The following is a 15543-nucleotide window of genomic DNA, read 5'->3' on the forward strand; positions in this document are numbered from 1 at the left end:
ATGAGGGGGAGGAGTGCAAATTTTATTATGACAGGGGATATTAAACTGTTCACATCTTGATTATTTGTGCTTTAAAAAAATAATATGGAGGGAGCAGCAGGTGGGGAGAGTGGGGGGAGGGATGAAAAAAGTACCATCACATCGGGTGCAGCAGATGTGCACTGATTAAGTTTGATTAATTTGTGCTGCACAAAAAGGTTAAGAAATGACATGCGGCCATCACTGGCCAATTAAGGTGGCTGCAAAAAAGAGGGATGCTGCAGCTAACAGATGGCAAGGAATGAGAGGGCTCCAAGCCCTTTTTGTAAGCAACAGTGCCTCACATGCAGTATGCATGTGCTAGCGCATGCACCTCGACCCTAAGAAACGATGCATGGTCCAATGGAGGTATGACTTCCTCAAGCCATTTCTCCAGGTAATCCACCATGTTGGGACCCTCACTGCCTTCTGGCAAGCAGGCAATAATTATATTGCTATGCCAGTCCCATGCTTCTGTGTCTTCTGGGCGGATCTTGAGAAATTAAACCTCTTCTGTTAAATCCCATACTTGTTTCTGTATGTCTGTGGTTTGGGGTTGAAGGTCAACAAGCGCTTTCTCGGATTGTGTGAATCGCTCTAAGAGCTTCCTGTGGTCTTGGCATAGGAGATTAATATCCTCTGCTTCTGCATCAACCTTTGCCTCCAGATGCACTAAAGAGACCTCAATCACTGAAAGGATGGCATACAGTTTATCTAGATTTGTGTGGTAGCATCAGATGAGCTGTCTAAGTGAAGGGAAGGCGGAGGCTGCACTCCCATGCCGGCTGGTTTTGCATGCCCCATCCTAGAAGCCCGTTGCTAGATGGGTTCAGAGGGCCAAGCTTCTCAGGCCTGGCCTGCTTAGTTCCATTGTCAGCACTATTCTATTGGATGGGGCAGAATGAGCAGCAGAATGAGAAGGCAAAGGGGGTGAGCTCCACCTCCAGGAGTCTGCAGCGGGGGGCACACCATTGTTGTTAGTTGAGGGTAACGGTGCCTTACTCTCTGCAGTTACCACTGTGGAGCATGCCTAGAATGAAGGTTCTGTTGGAAGTGCATCACCCAAGGTCTTGGAGGGAGGAAGGGGATTCTGAAATGGGACACCTGTATCAGGACAGCTACCTGCGCTCCTTTCAAGATTTGCAGGCTGCCAATTACCAAGGAACCGGCGAATTCTAAGCATATAATGCTCTTGTCATACAGACTAAGAATACCTGGGCAGTGGTTAGGAAGGCACTGGCCCTGCACCATGAATTGCAATGTGCCTTGATGCACAGGTTAGGCCAGAGCACTGTTACAGTGTTATATGGGGCATTGCAGGCCACAGACGCAGAGCTTGCATTGTGGAGTAAGCCCCACTGGGACATCTTCCTAGGGACTGATCTGACTACTAAGCAGTGGGAAATGGTGCTTCATCAGGTTAAACAGGTGTCCTGTAATGCCTGACTAAAGTTTACCCAGTTCAACTATCTTCACCACATCTACCTCACACCGCACCATCTACATACGACTTTTCCAGGAGTAGCCCCGATGTGTCCCCGATGTGAGCACCAAGACGCAACTTTCCTCCACATGGTGTGGGATTGTCCTCCATTGACCCAGGTGTGCATGCAAGTTATGGAGCATGTATCTGAGGTGATTGATGTGCAACTAACACCTGATTCTTTAAAATGCCTGCTAGGTGTTACACAACACATGAAACAGACTAAACACTACCTCAAGCCAGCTGACCTGGTCATGACCCTTTCAAAGTGACTGATTGCTATGCCCTGCCTGACAGCGCAACCACCCACGATTGACTACTGGCTCCAGCTTGTGCTACAGTGGGTGACTGCAGAGGCACATACATAGGATGCAAGGGGTGCTGCCTCCCTATGGGACACTTACATACTTGGGCTGTAGGACAGATTAGATGCTCCCTCCTGAGCGCAGACATGGACCTCGATGCTCCTGCCTCCCCTGTGGCACCCAGCAGGTGGGAGAATGGGACACCACCTCGGGGGCCCCCGCTGGTATGTTGCCCTGATGCTCTCCCCAATGCATGGTGTAGACCAGGCCCCTGGAGGCTCAGAGGACAAACGAGACAAGAAGAAACACAAATGTATGTAAAGACAGTGCATTGAACCACCCCTGATGATTCCCCCTCACCCTGGACCTTCACTTCTTAATATCACAAAATTTGCCACATTTAGATCTTTCTACCACCTCCACCTCCCCCACGGGGTCCTGTTTTTGTATACACTGGATTTTATACTAGATAATATGGGTTATTGTTATAATGTTAGATATGTCTGGACTACAATAACCTGAAGTCTGTGTTGCACTGGCTCACCCCTCATGACACAAGAGCTACTGTAGGACTAAGTAATGTAGAATACATGTGCATTGTGTGCTTCTCTGTAATGCTTTATAATCTGCTGTTACAGATTACATGAATGTTATTCTTGGCTGAGATCCTGAATCACTGTTGTGATGACTTCACAAAATGCCAATAGAGACATATTTAAAAAGAATGGCTAGTTGAGGGCCAGGGGGTGTGATGGGGTGAAGGAGCAGTCTAGTCCCCTTCTAAAAGCCCAATATGAAGAAAACTGGAGCCCCTGAGTGGCCCTACCACCCAGCCCTTAGTGCCGTAACCGGCAGTCTAATGGGGCTCTCCAGTCCCACACTCCATGTTCAGGCCTTCATACTCCGCGCCTCACTGCCTCAAGGATGTCTGCAATGAGGGGTGTGATTGTTTATGTGCAGAAGGCAGCACACACAGAAGTGCCAAAGCGTCATTTTCAAATGATTGTTTGTGTGCAGGAAGGGACACCCTCCCGCACATAAAGAATCATTTCTGGCATTTTGCTCTTTCTATGCATGCGCCGAATACAGCACACATAGAAAAAGCAAAAAATTAGGAGGAATAAAAGTATTCTTTATTGTTGCACATTGCTAACGCCACCCCTTAGGTGGCGTTAGATTTTGGAGCTGCCTCAGGTTTACAAAATCTCATAAATATGAGACAGTATCAAAAGGCAATGGGTGTTGCTGTTGCATGCAAAAAAACTGCATTGGGGGGCCCATATTTACAAGGAGGCATAACCCCCCAAAAAGTGCCACTAAAATAAAGTGATGCTCCAGTAGCGCTAGGGGCTCTTAAATATGCCCTTTAGTTTTAGAGGTAAAGAATTCCTCAACTTCAAGCACCAAATTTATTTTATTTAGTCTTGAAATGTCTTCCATTACACTCTGAGTTCTAAATGCTCGTGGTTATCATCTGGAAAGTCTACTGATCGCTCCCAGTATTTATCATTAAACACAATAATTTCTTATGATTTCTAAATAAACAATGGTCTATTATTAAGCTGCAGATCTTCTTGCCAGTAAACCAGAGCTATCTATAGAATTTGGATCAGTTCAATAATTTTGCACCCAGGCATATCAACTAATTTTACTCCTCTGTAAATTGAAATTATGCAAAATGCACGGTTACATGTAATGTACTGTCACTGTATCACCCCGTTCATCAGAAAGCAATTAACCAGTCCTCTATGTAATCATTTAACTATGTATGACCTTGTGTGCCACCACGTTTCTATGTAGCACTTTTCAGGAATAAGCTATTTTATCAGTCAATATAAGAAAACGTTTAGGAGTGGTCCCAAAGGTGCATATTTACTAAATATGACAATACTTAAAAAACAGTGTTTTTACAACATGGTTCAGGATTATAGCGGAATGATTCTGCATTTTAATTTCGATGTATTTTTCTTATTTTTGATAACCTGTCCTGTGCTGCAGAGCAGGCTTGCCGTGATGGCTATGTCATGACTGATGTGTAGGCTCTTTATCATCCCTATTTATAGATTTTTTATAAACATATTGCCTCAGTCTATAGCTGCTCTCTGCGTGGCAATCTGTTATTAGAGAGGTTAGTTGGCTGTAAGATCTGTCTTTTGGGTGTGATAGCTCTGCTGTCTGAGGTCTGTCATTGTAGATCTGTGTATCTTTTCATTTTCACATATTTCTCCTTCCAAGCAAATGTAAAAGTCATACTATCCGATTAGTAATAATACAATTGAAAGAGACAGTCGTGAAAAACTGAAGAACCTCGAAAGAAGAAACGAAGGAATGGCAATGCTATAAACATTTTGAAAAACGATTTGCTATTACCTTCCATTGCATATTCAGATTATATAAATTGTCTTTAAAAACCTTCCTTTCAGGCAGTTCTTGGTGAACAGTTTTGTAACATAAATAGATGCATAGTTTAGTGCCTTGTTTTCTAAAATATCTTGGTAAGGGAAACTGCCCCATCACCACAACAGACCTGGCGAAGGTCGGGCTCACTCAGCACACAATGAAGTATTGGAATATTTTATGTGATTCCCACTATGTGCCGCCTGTAGTTATTTTGTATTTTTACAAATTGTGCTGTAAAATGCACTCCTTTACTCCTTTTTTTCCAAGTGTGTCACAAGTTGCAAACCCCTTGTACCTCTCTCAGGCACACCCACTTTTTACGCAACCCTCCCTCCCTTGAGGTCTCCTTTGGGGAGGTCTGGTTCATTACATTTTTCCCATTAGTTTAATTTGGGGAAAGTGTTTATACTCCACCAATGAGAACTAATCACCAGTCGCCGATGGACTACCACTTTAAAATATCCCGGGTCGTAGATTCTACTAGCACGCTAAATACTCTGATGCGAAGCAGAGAATTTTGGGATTTTGGCTACTAAAGAAGATAGAAAAGGATAGACTACAAAGGCCGGGTGTTCTTTAGCATGATTTAGTTTCCTTACCTGAATATAAAGATGCCTGTCTTTCATGTGCAATAAACACCGATGTAACATGTGTGGTGGAAAGGAAGAACTTGACCACAGCAGCTCTTCAGTCTGATGTCATCCAGTTCTCACACCTGGGTGCGATTCTTCGCATATCATCCAAACCGAAAACCTGTGACAGTCTGGGCGGTTTCCTGTCTAGCTGGTTTAAAATAAATAAGGAAGCAGCAGATTCTTAAAATAGATCCCTTTTTTTGTCCGTAGCCCACCCTTTTCCCAGGAGGTGAAGCTTATATGCTTCTATGGTGGAGTTTCTTTCTCGGAATGCACAGAGGTCAAAGGTTACCTTGACTGCAATCAAGTCGGAAGCCCATCTAAATAACCCACCCCGGGTTCACATGTGCTGCTGTTCTGCGATTGTGGCATTTCAATAATTGGTCAATTACTGACAGCCTAACAACAAGATGGGCGACCCATGGTCCAAAGCAAAAGCACCCAGTCAGCTGGACAGTGGGCGTGTACCTGGTAATCATGGTGGGGTGGTGGAATGCAATTTCTAAGTCGAGTTTGTGCAATTTTGTTGTTACTTCTTTTATAATCGTGTTCATTTCCGTCATTTTATATTACAATCTTAATCTAAATTTCATCTAAATACGATTTGCCTATGTCTTTTTATGCCTCATTATGAAGATAATTCTTAACCACAGACACATTTCCATCAAGCTGCACCTCTCAGCTGTTTGGCACTTAAATCCACTATGTAAAGGGTCCTAATCAGTTGAGAAGTTACCCATGCGAGATACTTCAGAGGGCGTTCAAGGTAGGGGTTAAATTGTCCGGGCAATACCACAGGGGAGACTCTGCAGACCCAACACAGGGAAGAGACCAATAGATCCGACGCTCTGCATGTATTGTGGCTGGGGAGAGGCCAGGCAGTGGTTATCTTTTGTCTTGCATTCTCAGCAAACTGAATTACTTCCATGGACTCACAGGGGATACAATGATGTGCCCATGATTGCACAGCTTGTTAGCCGCGATAAAAATTCCCGGGTCTCCGGGTTTCTGAAGTCTGACGTAAAGCTAAAAAACAAACTTCTTCTTAATTACTAATTCTTGATTCACCTTTGGTTCACATTACGTGATCCTCGGCAAATCGCTTCATGATCATGTGCTGCTGTTCCTTGAGCCACCAAAATGCGGGAGCACTTGATCGAGGTCACAAAAAGTATATCCGACTAGATGACTTGTGCCACTTAAGCGTCCCGATCTGCAAATCATACGTTTGCGTGCAGGCAAGGCTCACTCAAGCTTTCATCCTTCCATGGTAGGTAACATGTGTACCATCATGTAGAGTAATAACAGCAACTGTTATTTATAGTACTTAGAAACTTCTGAAGTTTGGGATGAAGGCCATTCAATAGTCAATTAACACAGTAGTTAGCACTATTAATACACTGGGCATTTACATAAAGATTAGACCTAGAGATCGGTGGTGCTGCAGGACCCAGTACATTGAGAACGAAAGCAATGAGTTCTGTGCCAGGATGGTACACACAGTCTACATTTATTGCTGTATTTGTAAGTATATGGGACATATGGTGTCATGTCAACATCAGTGGCTTAGTCCGTTAAGTAGCTTTCCATCATGGAGGCACTACCCCTCTGAGGAGACTCTTGAAACTCGGGATATCGACCTTGGGGTCAGGTAAGGCCCATAATTATGACCGAGGGTCCGCCAGTAATGGTCTTATGTTTATTAGTTTGTACTAAAAACAGCAGCTGTACATTATGATGAGCTATAAAAACAAGCACTGGCAAAGCCAGTAAGTCTATCATTCAACTTCACAAGCAAGCAATGTTTTGATTATTTATCTTTATTTTAAGACAATCCCTGACCTATCTCTGCCGAGACCTTTAGCATAAATGATGCACCATTTTGATAGTAGTCTGTATGGTCTTTAGTCTGTGTGCTTCCTTTGTAGGTGATGCTTATAGCGGTCCCCTGCATATATTTAGGGTGAAAGATCTGGAGCAACTCGTCCGGAACCACACCCGTGTTGTTCACGCAAGCGGAACAACACTTGCCTGAACAACGCAGGCCTTTTTCTCTGCCTTAACCACGCATGTGCTGAACAACACACATGTGGTTAAGGCAGAGAAAGAGATCGATCCATTGGTAGAGGACGCGTCAGGTAAGTGGGGCTGGGGCAGGGTTGGGGGTAGTTTTTAGGAGTGGAGGCGGAGGTGAAGGAGTTGGGGTGGTTAGGTTATTTTTTTTTTAAGGGGTGGGGGTAGGGGTAATTTTGTCTTTAGGGCGGGTGGGGCGAAGCCGGACTTTTAGGGGGGGGGGGGGTGGGGGGTCAAGGTAATTTTGCGTTTGGGGTAATAATGTTTTTAGGGCGGGTGTGGGAGTGGGATTTTAGGGATGGGGTCAGGGTAATTTTGTATCTAGGGCTTGTGGGGGGGTCAGGATTTTAGGGGCAGGGTGGGGGTCAGGGTAATTTTGTACTTAAGGCGGGTGGGGGGTCAGGATTTTAGGGGCGGGTGGAGGTTGGGGTAATTTTGTATCTAGGGCGAGTGGGGGTGGGTTATTATGAGTGGGGTGAGGGGGTCAGGTAATTTTGTATTTAGAGTGGGGATGGTTTTTAAGGGTGGGGGTCGTGGTAAGTTTGTACTTAGGGTGGGTGGGGGTCAGGTTTTTAGTGGCGGGTTGGGGTAATTTTGTATTCAGGGCAGGTGCCCTTGGGCGGATGGGTGCTGGTTATTGGGAGTGGGGGTGGAAGGTTGGGCTAATTTTGTATTTAGTGTGGGTGGGATTTTATGGGTGGGGGTTGGGGTAATTTTGTATTTAGGGTGGGTGGGTGGTTGGGTGTTTAGGGGCGGAGTGAGGGCTCAGGGTAATTTTGTTTTTAGGTTTTGGGTAGTTTTATTTTTGGGGGTGGGGTCAGTTTATTGCAGACACCAGTTGCTGCCCTGGGCGGAGAGCTATTGTTAGGAAATAAACTACTAACCATTTTGACTATTATTTCTCATCATTATTGTGGTGACAGGCTGCTGTAGCTTGCCCGTTCCTGCCTGCAGTGCCTTTTCACGGCTACAGTGGCTGGAGTGCCCCCTCACTACTGTGTGTCTCCCTGTACCACTGAAGAGACTCCGAACTACTCCGCACTGCCTGGAAGAGACATGTTTCCTTTTGTGCTGCAGTTTCTATTTCGGAAGTCGAGTAGTGGGTGGAGATCCATTATTTCCCACTGTCTCCGATCCAATTTTGCTCCTTCTTTGGTTCATGTGCCTTCACAAAATGTTCACGCTACTACAACTTGTTCCACAATTTGCTCATGCAGCACCACATTCTAATGCGCATCACGTGAATGCTTTCAGTGTAGGTACATGGACTCCATCTTGATTTGGGAAATCAGTAACAAGGTATCAAGTCTCCATGGTAGCTTTATGCTACCTTCTTGCCAAAACACAAAGTACAGCTAAGTAAGTATTTATAGCACAACTAACTGTGGTTCCATCTAGTTTTAATCAATGTATTGGTTAAACAGGGTGCACAGCAACTCCCTCACAGTGTGTACATCTCTCGAACATCTATGGAAGGTGTTTCTCCCTGTTTTGGCAACTCTGAATACACCACCTTTAAATTAGACACAATGATGTGAGACGTTTGAGGCTTACCTGGATGTTATAGATGTCGATACAGGGAAACGTTCCACATTCTGAATATAAGTGGAATGACGTTAAAGAATGATAAATGTAAATTTTCTCATTCAGGGGATGATGATCTAGGTAATTATGTATTTGCTAATGGCATGTATCCGAAAAAAAAATAAAAAATTGTAGGATTTTGAACCTGCACCATTAACACGAGACAAAGATCACCAAAAATCCTTTTTAGGACTAGTTAAATTGTATGCTAAACCTGATCCCCAAGATGGAAATAAATGTCTGTCCCTCACTGATTACTGAAGAAGAAGATTTAATATGTATGGTTTGATGATTGTGTGAGAATTTTGTGATCAAATAAAAAGAATATTGTAAGAATATTACATATCATTTAACACTAGTGATGTTAGTATAGTGATGACAAACCCCAGCAGTGTTGGTTTGGAAGCTCGGCACACACTAGCAAATCTGGTTTGGAGCTGTGCTTATAATGAAAAGGAAGAAACAATTGCATTTGCTTCAAGGAGCACAGTATACTCAAACTACTATTGAAAAAGATGCTTTGGCTATATGCCGGAATGTGGAGTATTTTAAGAACGTTTTGTTGAATAGTAAAGTCACGTTACAAAGCAATCACAAACCAATGGTGTATTTGTTAAGCACTCACAAAGGTGGATAACTCAATCCTAAAATTGCTAAATGGAAACATCGCTTGCAGGAATTTGAATACAGACTTGAACATGTAGCCGAAAAAAAAACTTTACTGCTGATTGTTTATCGGGGTTGCCATTGCATCTGTATGAGAAAGAGAGTAACAATTAAATGGATGACAATGATATAGCATTTATGGTAAATGCGGTTGGTGACATGCTGAATGGAGGATTATGTCATAATAAATAGTTACAAGCTGCTGCCAGTGATGAAGCATCATGCAAAGCTTTTGTGAATCAAGAATGGCCTAATGGCAAAACTTTAAGGGAAGATTTAATACCATGTGCAAAAGTTTCCTGATGAATCATCAGTAGTTGATGGAATTTTGAGACTTTGGCCCTCATTATAAGATTGGCGGTATATACCGCCTCCAGCCGTGGCGACGGCTGCCAAAAGACCGTATTATGACCACAGCCAGATTTCCGCCATAGGAATGGCGGAATTCCGGCTGTGGCCATGCCAGCAGATGGTGGCAAGGTGGCACTGCTGCCAGCAGCAGTGCCACGCCAGTAGAACGTTGCAGACCGTATCATGACCCATGATACGGCCTGGCAGTGTTCTGCTGGCAGATGCTGCTACTGGCAGCAGCGTCCCATCTCCTGCCGGAGGACCCCCTTACAAAAGGTAAGTCGGTGCTCCTACAGGGGAGGGGGTGAGGGGTGTTGTATGTGGGTGTATATCTGTGCGTGCGTGAATGCAGGTATGTGTTGCGTGTTGTGTGTGTGTGTGCATGTGTGGATTTGTGTGTGCCTGGGTGCGTGTATGCATGTAAGTGGGTGTGGATGTCAGTGTGAATGATGTCTGCATGCATGCTTGAATGTGAGAATTAGTTTGTGAATACATGTGTGCATGTGTGAATGAAGGTGCATGAATGAAGGTGGGGCTGGAGAGGGATGGGGTTGGGGGAAACCTAGGGAGGGGACGGGAGGAGGGGAAGACCCCTATCAGTGACAGGGAAGAGCCTATTGCCATGGTTTTTGTGGCGGTAAGGAAGCCACGGAAACCATGGCGGTAGGCGGGGTCATAATCCTGCATGCGGCCTAGTGATGTAGTCTCCAGCCCAGCGGCCGTTACTGACGTGGCAGATGGAGTGGGACATTGGCGGCCAATGTCATAATATGGGGAAAAGTACCGCCAGCCTGTTGGCAGTACTTTTCTCCATTTTACCGCCGTCCGCCGGGGTCATAATGACCCCCAACATGACTTACTGGTGGTGCCTAGAGGCATGCATAAAAAAGTACTTTGTCTTGCACACGGGGATCATGGTGGTATAAGGGCCCTGAAGAGTAAGATAAATGAAGATGTTTGGTGGTCAGGTTTAGACAAAGCAGCAGAACGTTTTGTGAGAGACTGTAATGTGTGTGTTAGAAATGGGGTTTTTGGTTGGCAGTCAGGTTACCCTCTGTCCAAGCAAGTACCCTCACTCTAGTCAGGGTAAGTCACACACAATCCAAAATTAGCCTGTGCCCACCCTCTGGTAGCTTGGCACGAGCAGTCAGGCTTAACTTAACTTAGAAGGCAATGTGTAAAGTATCTGTGCAATAAATCATACAATACCACAATATAGCACCACAAAAATACACCACACAGTGTTTAGAAAAATGTATAATATTTATCAGGATAATTGCAGGTCAAAACGAATAAAGTTGCAATGTGAAATTGTAGAGATATCACTGGAAAGTGATATAAAGTGTCTTAAGTCTTTAAAAAGCAAACTAGGGGCCAGATGTAGCAAAAATAAAAATTGCGACTCGCATTTTGCGAGTTGATGCGACTCGCAAAATGCGAGTCGCAAATTGGAATGCCAGAAAAAAAAACGATCCGATTTTGCGACTCGCAGCCGGACTCGCAACGCTGTGTGCGAGTCCGCAGTTTGCGAGGTCGCTGTTTGCGAGTGTGCAAAAAACGAACTCGCAATTAGCGAGTAGGTGTTGCAAATTGCGTTTACCTTCAAAATTGCTTGCAGGTGCAGCAGAACACTCCAGAAAGCATACCAGAACACTCTGGAAACACTTCCTGGCACATGATGATGACATCACAGCCAGGAAGTTAACAAATACACCTGGGAGGAGGCAGGACCACACCCTTTTATAACTGCCAGTCTTCACAGTGAACAAGCAGCAGCAGCCATGGAGGGAACCCTACGAAAAAGAAAAATCAAATTTTCTGAGAGGGAGCTGGAGGTGCTGACTGAGGAATGCTGTCAGCACCATGATGAGCTCTTTGGGAGAGCAGCCCTCACTGTTCCTGAGGCAACCAAAAAGAAACTCTGGCAGGACATGCAAGAAAAAAATAATTCCCTGGGTGTGAGCCACAGGACAATTGAGGACATTAAGAAGAGGTGGTACGACCTCCGCTCCCGGACCAAGGAGAGGGTGGCAGAAAGGCTCCGGGAGATGAGAGGCACTGGAGGGGGACCATCATCTGTGCCACCACCCACACCCCTGGAAGAAAGGGTTGAGGAAACATTTGAGCAGGAGGCAGTGTGTGGATTTGGGGACCTGGACACCTCAGAGCCCAGCACATCAACCGGTGAGTACCATGTGATAAGCCTGTACCCCTATCAATGTCATACCCCACCCACCATGTACACAGGTGCATGCACAACCGAATTAGATCCATTTCAGGGTAGAAAAAGCCAGAATGATGCATTATGGGAAATGTAGTCAAAGAGGCAGTTCATAGGCAAATGTTTATTAGGAATTGTGCAATAGATACTAGACACTGACAGTGTGTTCCCCATGTCCCACAGGTCTCCAGCAAGACACCCCCAACACCCCAAGCACCCAGGCCCAGGAGGACACCCCAGGACCCGCCAGCACCCCCACCTGCACAGTCAGCAGCATTCCTGCAGTGGTAACGCCTGCTGCAACAATCACGCCAGGAGCTGCCCCAGCAACAGGCAGGGAGGATACAGGTGTGAGCACAGGGCAGCCACCGCTGCGCAGGCGGCGCAGGGCAAGACCATCTGGATCCGGGATACTTCCTCCAACCAGCAGTGAGGCACATCTATTGCGGGGTCAGCGCCTGCAGAACAGAATATTGGGCAGGATTAGTGGTGTGCTGCACCGCTTTGTTAGAAACAACCATGCAAGCATGCAGCACCTCAACAGACGCATGGACCTGATGTGCCAGAACACTGGGGACATTGCCCTTGCCATCAGGGAACTGGCGGCCGGACTGCTGGGCCAGGCAGAGGCTGGGCGGCGCAGAGATCGCCAGATAATGCTAAGACTGGACAGGATGGCCACATCGATCGGCAGGCTAGCCATCAATACAACAGGCCTGTCGAGGAGGACAGTTGGCCTGCAAATAGAGATGGGCCATTTTGCTGGGGATGTTGCCAGGGGCCTGGGACGTCTCACCCACATAGTTGAACTTATGGAGACACGGGAGATGTCGAGGGCCACCGGGGAAACACCCCAAGACAGTGAGGAGGGCTCAACAGTGAGCAGTGTCTCTGCCACTGACAGTAGGGTGCTCAGGAGTGGTAGGCAGAGCACCATGGACGCAGCAGGGACCAGCCAGGCTGGCAGGAGGGGTAGGAGATCATAGATAACAGCCAGGACATATTAATGTGGCACATGGCGTTAATGTGCCACATGACTGGTTGGCATTTTCCTGCCCATGGACAATTTCAACTTGTATATAGTTTCTTCATTACATTAATAAAACAGTTATTTTTGTTCTAATTAACAAATGGAGTTTATGGTTAATAGGTGAGTATGGTGGGAGTTGACACGTACCGTCCAAAATATTGCTTTGCAATGTGGTCCCGTCTCAGTCTGCCTTGATTAGCGATACTCCTATCCCCATGATGGCGATGTGGTTGTTCTTGCTCTTCATCATCAGGATCTGGGTCTACAGGGGTGAGAGGTAGCCCACGTCGGGTGGCTATGTTGTGGAGGATGGCGCATGCGACCACAATTTTGAAAGCGGTAATGGGGGTGTATTGGAGGGCGCCTCCACTGCGGTGGAGGCATCTGAATCTTGCCTTCAGCAGTCCGAAGGTGCGCTCGATCAGGTTCCTGGTCCTCTTATGCGCACTGTTGTATTGCCTCTCAGATTCAGTTCTGGGTGTTAAAAACGGAGTCATGATCCAAGGCCTGAGAGCATATGCACTGTCACCTGTTGGGCACAAAAGAACACTGTTAGGAACTCCAGATAGTCGTGCACAGTGACCTGTGTGTATGTCTGCAAGTGTCTGTGGCTCTACCTAGGAGGTAACCGTCTCCAAATTCCCCACGTTCCAGGCGTTGATGTATCCCACTATGCCTAAAAATGTATGAGTCATGGGTACTGCCAGGAAACTTAGCTACGATGTCCGTGATGACATAATGGGCATCACAAACAACCTGTATGTTGAGTGAGTGGGTACACTTCCTGTTGCGGAAAATGTGTTCCAGATTAGCAGGGGGGCATATTTGAATGTGTGTCCCATCTACACACCCTATGACATGGGGAAAGAGGGCAATGCGGTAAAAGTTCAGCTTGGTGCTGTTAATTTCTGCCTCATTCCTTGGTAAGTATATGAAGTGAGACATGTGCGTGACTAAAGCATCTAGGAATGCCCTGAGGAACCTTGACACTGCACTTTGGGATACCCCACCTGCCACGGCAATGACCCCCTGATAGCTCCCTGAGGCCAAGAGGTGCAGTGCGCATAGTACTTGCACATGCGTAGGGATGGCGCAGCCACGCAGAGTCTTGTGTTCTAGCTGTGGTTTCAGTAAATCTATTAATTCTAGAATGGCTGCGCTGCTAAGGCGGTATTTGTCATAGATCTCCTCTTCAGTTTGCTGAAAAAGAGTCTGCCTGGTTCTATATATCTTCTCCTGTCTGTGGCCCCTCCTCCTCCTCTGCTGGGCTGCGTACACTCTCCTCCTCACTGCTATCAGGTATATCTCCGCCATCTTGAGTAACCCATATGCCTTCTGGGTCCCCTTTTATACTTTGGTAATGGTTACCACCTGCTCTGAGTTAGTGGTAAATGGGACATGCAAACTGGGCTTTTTGCGACTAGTCGCAATTTGCGAGTTGCTATTGCATATGGGTTGCGACTCGCAAATTGCGACTTGCAATTTGCGGGTCGCAAAATGGGGTCGCACCGGATGCGACTCGCAAACGGGTCCCATCGCTTTTTGCGAGTCGGAAATGGGCTTTTTGCATCCCATTTCCGATTTTGCACTGTCGCAAATTGCGATTCGGACCGTTTGCGAGTCGCAAACGTTTGCTACATCTGGCCCAAAGTCTCTTTCAAGCACAAAGTACCTGGTTTGGAGTGGAAAATCTCCGCAAAGGGCCGCAGAAGAAGAGATACGTGGAAAAATGGTGTGTGCGTCGACTTCTCCCCAGCACACACGGACTTGCGTCGTTATTTTTCATGCGGGGAAGTCGGGCGTCGTTTTCTGGCGCGCAGACAGTCTCTTTCTGTGGGCCACGGGGATTACCAGATGTCCCGGGTTCTGTGCGTGGATTCTCCTGCTTGTTTTCCGGCTGCGCGTCGTTCAGTGGGGCAGTGCGTCAAAGTTTTGCTCTCACGGCAGGCGTCGCGTCGATTTCCCCTCTAAAAGTCGGGCGGCGTTGTCCTTGCGAGGCCGTGCATCGAAGTTCCGGTCACCCTGAAGGTGTCGAGTCGATCAGCGTTGGTGTACGGCGATTTTCTCGCCGCGGAGCAAGCTGTGCGTCGAAATGTTCCGCGCACGAAGAGTCCAAATGAAAAAGAGAAGTCTTTTTGGTCCTGAGACTTCAGGGAACAGGAGTCAAGCTCTATCCAAGCCCTTGGAGAGCACTTTTACAGCCAGAAAAGGCAGTAGGGCAACAACAAGGCAGCAGTCCTTTGGTGAAAGCAGTCAGGTGAGTCCTTTGGGCAGCCAGGCAGTTCTTTTTGGCGGGATGCAGGTTCTTATTCAGGTTTCTTCTCCAGCAAGTGTCTGATGAGGTAGGGCAGAGGCCCTGTTTTATACCCAAATGTGCCTTTGAAGTGGGGGAGACTTCAAAGAGTGGCTAAGAAGTGCACCAGGTCCCCTTTCAGTTCAATCCTGTCTGCGAGGGTCCCAGTAGGGGGTGTGGCAGTCCTTTGTGTGAGAGCAGGCCCTCCACCCTCCCAGCCCAGGAAGACCTATTCAAAATGCAGATGTATGCAAGTGAGGCTGAGTACCCTGTGTTTGGGGTGTGTCTGAGTGAATGCACAAGGAGCTGTCAACCAAGCCCAGCCAGACGTGGATTGTAAGGCACAGAAAGATTTAAGTGCAAAGAAATGCTCAATTTCTAAAAGTGGCATTTCTAGAATACTAATATCAAATCCAACTTCACCAGTCAGCATCACTTGGTTTTACCATTCTGGCCATACTAAATATGACCTTCCTACTCTTTT

Source organism: Pleurodeles waltl, chromosome 7, assembly GCF_031143425.1.
Source record: "Pleurodeles waltl isolate 20211129_DDA chromosome 7, aPleWal1.hap1.20221129, whole genome shotgun sequence".
Lineage (NCBI taxonomy): Eukaryota > Metazoa > Chordata > Amphibia > Caudata > Salamandridae > Pleurodeles > Pleurodeles waltl.